The following is a 9,657-nucleotide window of genomic DNA, read 5'->3' on the forward strand; positions in this document are numbered from 1 at the left end:
ATGATTTTATGATTCTTATACCTTGAAAGAGGAGGATGTTGGCCAATTGATTCCTGTAGTATGAGGGGTGGCCGTGACTGAATGATTTTAGTAGTGTTTGCGAAATGAAATGTTGCCCACAATGATTTTAATATTTTTACATGAATGGAATGGTTTAAAAGTCTTACAGCTGATATAGACATGGTTATTACCCCGAATATCACTTCATTTGTTGAAGTTGATATTACGATCGATTGAACATGGATACCATCACTAGATGATATATGATTGATATGAAATTCTCCCTCCATGTTGAGGTTGTAGATTGCTCCCTCTTCTGTTGAAATCATATCACAGATTGAGGTTGTAGATAGCAGGTCTAGATGTGCACATTAGACGCTGATGGCCCTCGAAATTGATTCTATAAAAGCTGTAAAGACTACATTATGAATTTATGATTTAAATGGTATTATTTTGTTTTTCTTATTTCCTTTAACATGGTGGGTTTATGACTTATGATTCATTATTTCATATAAAGAGTTTGATTTGATAAATTTGTGTTTATTTTATAATAGTACACCACTAAGCAAAATGCTTAGCGATAGTTGCTTTTGTGCTATCGCAGGAAAAGGCAAGGAAAAAGAACTAGGAGAAGATCGTTTTTATTTGATGTAAATAGTATGCTACTGATGTAGCTATTGTATATTTGACTTCTTTTGGAATATGTATGATGTATTAAACATTAACAGAACATCTATGTATATTTGAGCAGATACATGTAAATTATGATTGTATGAATTTCTATTATGTATCTAAGGTTTGAAAAGGATTTCAGTATGTAATTAAACCATCCATGGGCTTATGGGTTATGGAACCATTTTATGTTTTTGCTAATATAATTGATGTTTAAGAAATCATATTGAGCTTAATGGAAGTTATGTTTCATATGTTTAGTAAATTACGGGAAAAAAAAAAGACATTTCTTGATAACAGATGAAAGAACCAAAAGGAGTTTTACATTTAATAATTAAATCTACTTTTCTACAAGATATAAATGAATGAATCAACAGTATTAAGTCCCTTGTAGTATACTTAGTAAGCATTTATAAGACTTAAGTGCTTATTAAGTATATTACGGGCGACATGCCATGTCTTACAGTAAGGTAAGGTGTGACAGCAGTAGTCATCACAGTGGTTGGATCATCAAACATCGACCCCTCCAAGGCCCAGTTTCATCACTAGGAATAAAACCAATCAGCATACTCGGGTGTCACAGTGTCATGCATTACCCCCTGACCCATGTACCAGGTATTCTGATTCCGCTAACGATCAGCTAGGTTGGTCAACAGACTCTGCGTCATGGGACCACTTTCGAAGTAATGGATTCTGGGAACGTGCTGAACGCCACCATACTGGCGGTTGACTCTGTCTAGAAAGTAGGCCATGGAGCAATCAAGACTGGCATATAGCACATAATTGAGGTTCATGCTCCTGGCAGTGACCAGTCCAATCCTCCACCAAGGGCAAGTCCACCGAATCACTGGGTTATCTCCAAAATCAAAGTGTCCTCGAGAGCGGGTGCGAAAATTGGCAGGACCATAAGTTGGGATTGAACGAGCTGGGACTGGAGGAATCATGCTCAGTTTATCTAAAGCCTAGGCTTGCAGTAACATCGGGCAACCCCGATGGTGAACGTTGAAGTTGGTGACCTGAAGGGCAATGTCCCTAACCCAGCACATGGTCTCTCCCATGATCATCATGAAGACGGTGCGATGATACACCTGCATGTCTCGGACGACGGTCAGTAGTCGAAAATCTCCAATTCCAGGTTGGCAATTTTTCATAGCATACATGTTCAGCAACAGGAAACAACAAGCCTGAACCCAAGAGGGGTTCGCATCCATGGACAGAACCCTATTCAGGAAAGGCTCTAAGGGAAGGCCTTGGTCCGGATCTATTCCACCAGGAAGGTAAACCGGACATAGAGCAGCAACCTCGGTCAGATCATATCTTTGGCCTGGGGCCAAAACTAGAGTTTCATCCTGTTCAGGGTGGTGACCCATTATGGCGCACATCTCCTCGTAGGTCGGCGTCACTTCAGAATCGTCAAATCGAAAAACTATAGTATTGGGGTTGAAGTGCCTTACGAGCCAAGACAAGAAACCATGGTCAGGCTTCAAGTCTTTGAAGTATTTCATCCAGGCTAGTTGATTCATGGGGTGGATCCCCCACAGGTTATCAGGAAGTGATTGAACAAAAGATGAGACTTGATTTCTGAAAGCCATGGAAGAAAAGGGTTGTTAAAACAGTTTGTTTCGAATGTGGTGGAATGAGGAGAGAATGAAGAATGGAACTCCTATTTATAGGAAGGGAAAGGCCTTACTGGGTTCAAAATGATGCTCAACACCAGCTGGCTGGCATCTGCTTTCGGTGGTGATAGGGTGCAGATTCGCCATTATAAGGAATAAAATAAGAAAAAGTAGCAATGGAAACATCCGGAGATACAATAGATGGGCAATTGGAATCCGAATAAAGTGGTAACTCTTATTTTGTGTCAATTCTAGCTTTCATTTTATTGTCTTTTGTCAATTTTGGAATAATGTAGATGGGCATTTATGCCCGCGTTAACAAGGTGGACCATTCTTGCAAGTGAGTGGGATGCTTCCTTTTTGTTTCTGTGGTTTTGTTTTCTTTATGCAGGAATAAAGCAAAGTCTTAAAAAATATATATATCATAAATAAAAACAAAATGCCTACAAATAAAATAAATGTGCAGAAACCAAAAGAAATGTAAATAATACTGTAATATGCTTAAAGGAGCTACAAAATATCAAAAAAATCAGTCAAAAATGAGGAGGAGCTTAAGGTCGCCTCCGACTGGGATTAACTGCCGCCTGCCTGACAGAAGATGGTGGAGGTGGTGGAGCATCGTCAGACGAAGCTTCATCATCATCATCCTCCTCTTCATTTGAGAAGTCTAAGGGAATACCCTCAACCTCCAGTCTAGTGCAGAGCCTGTCATTCTCCATTTGAAGACGAGAAACAGCAGCGGCCTGGCGGGTCTGATGTCTCCGTAGCCTGCCAATCTCTAACTCCTGTGAAATAAAAAAGGGAAGAAGGGTAAGAGAAGTACACAAAGCAAGAAAGCAAAAAGCAAAGAGTAAAAGAACCATACCATCTCGCGGTGCTCCGGGTACAGTCTAGCAATATAGGTTCGGGCAAAGCAGAACATCTGATATAGCTCCTGATACCTCTGAGCAGGCACCTACAAGTGAAGAAAGGCACTCAATGAAGAATCCTCCAGGTAAATATTTCTAACCTAGTAAATTCATTTTTATACTTACATGTGTGGCATGCTCAGGATCCAGCTGTAGCTATGGCGGAACCTGCCTGAGATCAGCAGGAATAGCAAGGGTCAGTCCAAGCCCCAAAGTAGGATCCAAGGTAACCTCCATGCCTGGAGGGAAGGGGATATCACCTGGCACGACACCCATAGGCCCGGCAGGAGCATCAACCTCTGTCTGCGCCCCATAGAAAGCAGGAGTCCGATGCCTCTTCTTATCCTGCAATAAGTCAGAGAAATCCAGTTAATTACTCAGTCAAAGTGTTGGGAGAATCAATGATGAGGACAAAAGAGTTACTTAAGAGTACTCTCGGACATCTGGAAATCAGGTCCTTAGCCGGGTGGAGAGATAGGAGGCATAATCGCCAGGCTCCAGATAATCATCGGCTGGGAAGCCACCATACTCCAATAACCTGTCCTCTAGAGTCATCCCATCCAAGGTGCACATGTGGCGAGGGGGAGCAATAGGCACTCGCCTCTGGGCTATGGCGGTACGGATCTCGAAGACCCTCTCTCCCAGATAGGACCGGTCCAGCCAGTAGCCCTGAAGTAAGACTCTGGACCGGGTAAGGGCCTCTGCTCGGACTCGAGGGGCATAGGTTGTCCAAGCATCTCCCTCCTATGGAGTCAGAAGGAGCTACAAAACAGAGAAGTTAGCCAAATAAGCAGTAAAGGTAAGAGGGAAGATGATACTTAGAAGATTCTTTATATTTACATCAGCCAAGGCCCTGTCATTAAGGTAGCGCCTCCAGTGGTGCGGATCCTCTGAAATGGAATTAGTATGATGGCGGTACACCAGATATCGAGGAATCCGCCGAGCCTCAGCAAGGGTATCACTCTTAGGACCCCAGGGTAGATCCGATACTCATACGCCCAGACCTGTGATAAGTTTCAAAAAGTTGAGTGTAAATTTGGGTGATTGATAAATAAAGGAAGAAAATTCAGAAGGATAGGTATCTTACCTCGAGTGGGCAGAGGAACTACCAGTTGGACTCACCACTACCCCTGGTCCATACATCCAGACCGTGGTAGAGATGAGCCAACACAAGAGAAGCCCAGTCATAGGTGCTGACGAGGCTCAGGTCCTGCAGGCAAGCCAAAACAGCAGGATCTCCCTTATTCTGGGAGGTGCAGAGGAGCTGAGAAGATATGATGTAAAAAATGAAGGACCTCGCTGCCTGGTCCCTCTCCTCTCTGGTGTAAGTAGGGGCCGCAGGCCTGACATCCGCAGGTAGCTCCCTCCAGGCCGCTAGTCTCGCTCGGATCCGCTCAGCCCAAAGCTTATAAACAACCTCATATGAGACGTAGCCCTGCAAGGTGTATCTGGTGCATGTAGTGACACCAAGCAGGGTAGTATCAAGCTCAGCTCCCAAAGCAGCCGTCTGGTACCGGGAGTCCAAAGGAACAGCATCACCATCAAACCCAAGTCCGGTGATGGCGGTGAAATCGGCCGGGGTCAACGTCATCTCTCCGAAGCCGAAAATAAAGGAGTGCGTGCAGTCGTTCCACCGCTCCATCAATGCATAGCGCATGGCAGGCGGGAACCGGGGCTGAGTCTGGCAGAGACCCGATGCATAATCACCAAATCCAGCGGTGATAACTCTCGACCGCATCGGAGGGTCCAATAAATCCAAGAAGGCAGAGGTGTCAGTAGAAGACCCGCCAGCCCGGGCCTTACTCAGATCGACCTATGTAAGAGATTTATTTAAATAAAGGGTTGAGCTAACAGTTATTTATTTTTAATTGCAGGAAATAAAGCATTCTGATCAGATACAGTTGTGTCACGCAACTGCAGTGCTGCGCCACGCAGCTTATCAAGGAGCTGCATCCCCTAGCTCACGGCAGCGTCATGGAACTGTTCTTCTAAAGAATAGTTGCGTGACGCATCTATCGAAAGGCAGAGATGAAAGCTAACACTAATCTACCTATTCCTGTGTTTTTCTATTAATTTACAGGGTCTAAATAAGCCGGATTCAATATGGCACAACATTCCCAGACAACAAATAAGGTATCAAGATGCACAAAAGGATCAAAATCAAAGTTCAGAACTAGAGGGGTCACGCAGCTTTGAACAGATGCGTCATGCAACTGTTCAAAAAAGAACAGCCGCATCACGCAACTCTCTCCTGCGTGACGCAATTGTCGATGAACAAACAGAACAGAGAACGCGATTATTCATTCAAAAAATCACCGAAAATAAAACAGAAAGCAAGAAATTCAAGCACGATTCATCATGGCATAATCAAATGGAACAATTGCAAGTAAAATCAAGATCAATAATGACATTTTCAAGATCAAATCATCAAAAAAAAGAGAAAGAGACACTTACCTCACTTTGGAAACCGCGCATCGCGTCGGTATCATATCGGACCGAAAAATTGGAGCCCGATGCCTAAAGAAACTGAAGAGGCCGCGTACCGGAGGTAAGGGCATTGCGGCTCACAGGAATCCAATCGCCCTTGAAGACAGGGATATCCAGGATCACACCCAGAGTCTCCATCTTAGGAGTGTAGGCAGAAGCAGGAATCTCGGGAACTTAGGCCATAGTAGCTAGGGTTCATAGAGTTTTGCTTAAGTTGAAAGTAAAAGTGAAAGGTTATTTATAAAGAAAAAGGGTTAATGGGCCCAAGCCCATCAAGAACCCATCAAAGCCCAAGTCGGCTTATTTAGGCAATTTGGAGTCGGTGTGCGACTCGTCTACTTTAATAATTCCATATACTCGCCACACAGGGGGCAAAATCATCAAATTTACCAAAATACCCTCAGGTAAGTTTTCTTTCAACACCGCATCAAGAAGAGTATACCTAAAAATTTAGGACTAGGAAAATTTAACAAAATTTTTGCTAAAATTTTTGCAATGAATAAAAAAAATAATAAATAAATAAATAAATAAAAATAAGATTTTCAAGGTTTGCTTAAAAGATAATATTTTTGGTCTCGGGACGGAATTCCAGACTGGGGGCAAAAATAAAATCTTTTGCCCTCACGCAAAATTTCAAATTTCAAAGTTTATGATTATTAATGCATGGGGGCATGTGACGCTCCAACATTTAACAAAGGCGAGATTTGTTTGTACACAGAAATGTGAACACCCAAATTTTGAGGCTCGAAGAGCCAATTTTCCCGGACTGCAAACAGGCCGACCGGACCAAAGGCCATTTTGGAAGTTCACCGAAAGTATGCCGATATGGTACTTGAAACGTCCGGGACATCGCGAGGATCGCGGAACTGGTCCCGAAATTTTTTTCGGAGGTCCGGAGCTCCCGGAAAAGCCTCCGGAGCGAGAATTAGCAAAACCACCAGGCACGGCGGCCAAGCCGCTGGCTTCCGGTGGCCCAGCCGCCGGCCACAGCGGCCCGAGCCACCGATCCCCGGCGGCCCGAGCCGCCGAGACAGGCGGCCCAGCCGCCGAAACAGTCCGTTTTTTGCCTATAAATAGTGGCCCCGGGCCTTCTATTTTCCTCACTCAGTCTGTGTTGATGGACGCTCCTTTTCCCTTACGCTCCTTGCGATTCTTTACTGCTTTTCTGCATTTTTATTTAGCTTTATTATTTTCTTGCTGTGTTATTTGGTCATTTAAAATTAAATTAATTAATATTCCCTTAACGAGGAGCTTAACTTGGAGTTAAGAAGTGGCCGTCGATTAAATCAGGTACATGAACTAAACTCTGCCTATTTAATTTTAGCATTTCATACATTCTTCTCTTCTACTCCTAATAATTCTATAACTGCATAAATGCATTCATGACATCTTCAGGCAAATAAACTGCCTTAAATAAATAAGTTTAGGCTAAATGCCCGGTTAATAAATAATCGTGGTATTAAAACCTAAATCCGACAATATGGGCCTAAAATACCTAGTTAATTAATAACTACGGTATAATCGCCTTTATTTCGAACAAATCTGGCATAGGTCCAATTAATCAATAATTGTGGCTAAAAAGCTTTAATTAAACACGTTTTATTGGCAATAAATTGCCTACATTACAACCTAGTTAATCAATTTTTGGCAAACACATTGCCTATAAGTGAGATTGATCATTTTTTAGCGACAAATCGCTTAAATCACAATTTTTGGCTAAAAAGCCTTAAATCAACCATTTTGGCGACAATCGCCTAAATAGTCATCTTTTGGCAAACAGATTGCCTAAATTAACCTTTTTTGGCTAAAAGCTTTCAAATTAATCAATCTTTTGGCTAAAAGCCTTAAAATCAAGTCATTTTGGCGACAATCGCCTAAATCACAAAACTTTCTGGCCAAAGGCCTTAATCCATTTTTTTTTTGCAAACAAATAAGCCCAATCAACATTTTTGGCAAAATGCCTAAAACAATCAATTTTTGGCAAAATGCCTAAACAAAAAAATGCACAAAGCATACACACACTCATGCATAAAGCATCCCCATTCAAAGCCCTCTAAAAGAGGCCTATCGAACTACGTTGACTTTGATCTTCCATTCAAACGGAAGTACGTAGGCACGTTTGGGATCTAACCCCGAGCGACAAGTCGAAATCACATAAACATTTTCATTGGTCTAATTATTTCATCTTACACCCTGCAAAGCATTCATTCATGGTTAGTTCATCAGCATGACATAGTCTCGGGATCCACCTTGAGTTCGTAGACCATGCCTTAACCATTTGGGTTAATTAATCTAATAATTAGGTTAATTAAAAATTGGAGTCACTTAGGGTTTTTCCTAGTTTACCCTAAAATAATTAAACAAGGTGGCGACTCATGCATTCACGTGCATTTCTACCCTTTATCATATGCATTCTCATGCATTGATATTCGGGGAGGGGTTCACAGTTTGGCGACTCTGCTGGGGAACTTATGTAATCATTTTACATAAAGTGGACTACAATTGTTGTGTAAACTAACCTGCCCTTCTTTAGGGCATTATTTTACTATGCTTTGTTTTGCAGGGTACCCTAGCAAAGATTAAATGTTCTTTCTTTAAGAACGCTTAATAAGGAGAATTTAGACACAATTGAATTTTACTTTAAATCATTTAAATTTGTTGATTTATTTGCACGAATTGAGAATCTTTTTCTCCATTGCATAAAAAAAATGAATTTCAAATGAATTTCTTCTCTCTCTCACTACAAAAAAAACGCAAAATTGCGACCGATTTTTGCGACCGACTTAATTCGGTCGCAATTTTGAGACCGATTTGCGACTTATAAGCCACCGGTCGCAAAATTTGGCGCTGAAAGTTCCCGCGAGAATGGTTAATGATTTGCGACCTCTGTACTACGGATTTGCGACCGATTTTGCGACCGATTTGCGACTAAATGTTCTTCTGTCGCAAAACTTCGCGCGTAAAAAATGGGCCAAAGTTCTGAGACCGATTGGAGACTACATTGCGACCGATTTTTTGCGACCGATATAGTTAGTCGCAAATCGGTCGCAAATGTTGAGCCTAGTCAAACGACGTCGGCTCATTAAAAATTGCGACCGATAGTTATAACATTTGCGACCGATATGTCGGTCGCAAAATTTAGGGCTTTAAGCGTCGGGCCCTCTCTTTTTTCTTTCTTCTTCTTTCTCTCTTCTCCTTTCTCCTCTCCTCTCCTCCGTCCGCAGCGCCACTCCGGCCCCTCCTGACACCGTTCCAGCCCGCCTGACGCCGGCAGCCCCGCTCGCTTTGCACTCCGGTCAGCCTGTTGCGAAAATCTGAGGTTAGTTTTATTTTGCGATTAATTTTTCCAATTTTTTTTTTTCGATTTTATTTGTTTTTATTGTATTTATTTATGGTTGATTTTGTATATAGAGTTGCGATTAGAATTTTTTTTTGGTATTATTATTATTATTATTATTATTATTATTATTATTATTATTATTATTATTACTGTTCTTATTATTATTATAATTATTTGTATTATTGTTGTTGTTATTATTACTAATATTATTAATATTATTATTATTATTATTATTGTGATTGTTATTATTATTATTATTATTGTTATTATTATTATTATTACTACTGTTCTTATTATTATTATTATTAGTATTATTATTATTATTGTTGTTGTTGTTGTTGTTATTAATATTATTATTAATGTTATTATTATTATTATTGTGATTGTTATTATTATTATTATTATTAGTATTATTGTTATTGTTATTGTTGTTGTTATTGTTGTTGTTATTATTATGATTAGTATTATTATTATTAGTATTATTGTTGTTGTTATTAATATTATTATTCTTAATGTTATTATTATTATTATTGTGATTGTTATTATTATTATTATTATTAGTATTATTGTTATTGTTATTGTTGTTGTTATTATTATTATTGGTATTATTGTTACTGTTGTTGTTGTTATTATT

This window comes from Jatropha curcas, chromosome 1 (genome assembly GCF_041381405.1).
Source record: "Jatropha curcas cultivar XTBG-Jc1 chromosome 1, XTBG_Jcur_1.0, whole genome shotgun sequence".
NCBI classification, from domain to species: Eukaryota; Viridiplantae; Streptophyta; class Magnoliopsida; order Malpighiales; family Euphorbiaceae; genus Jatropha; species Jatropha curcas.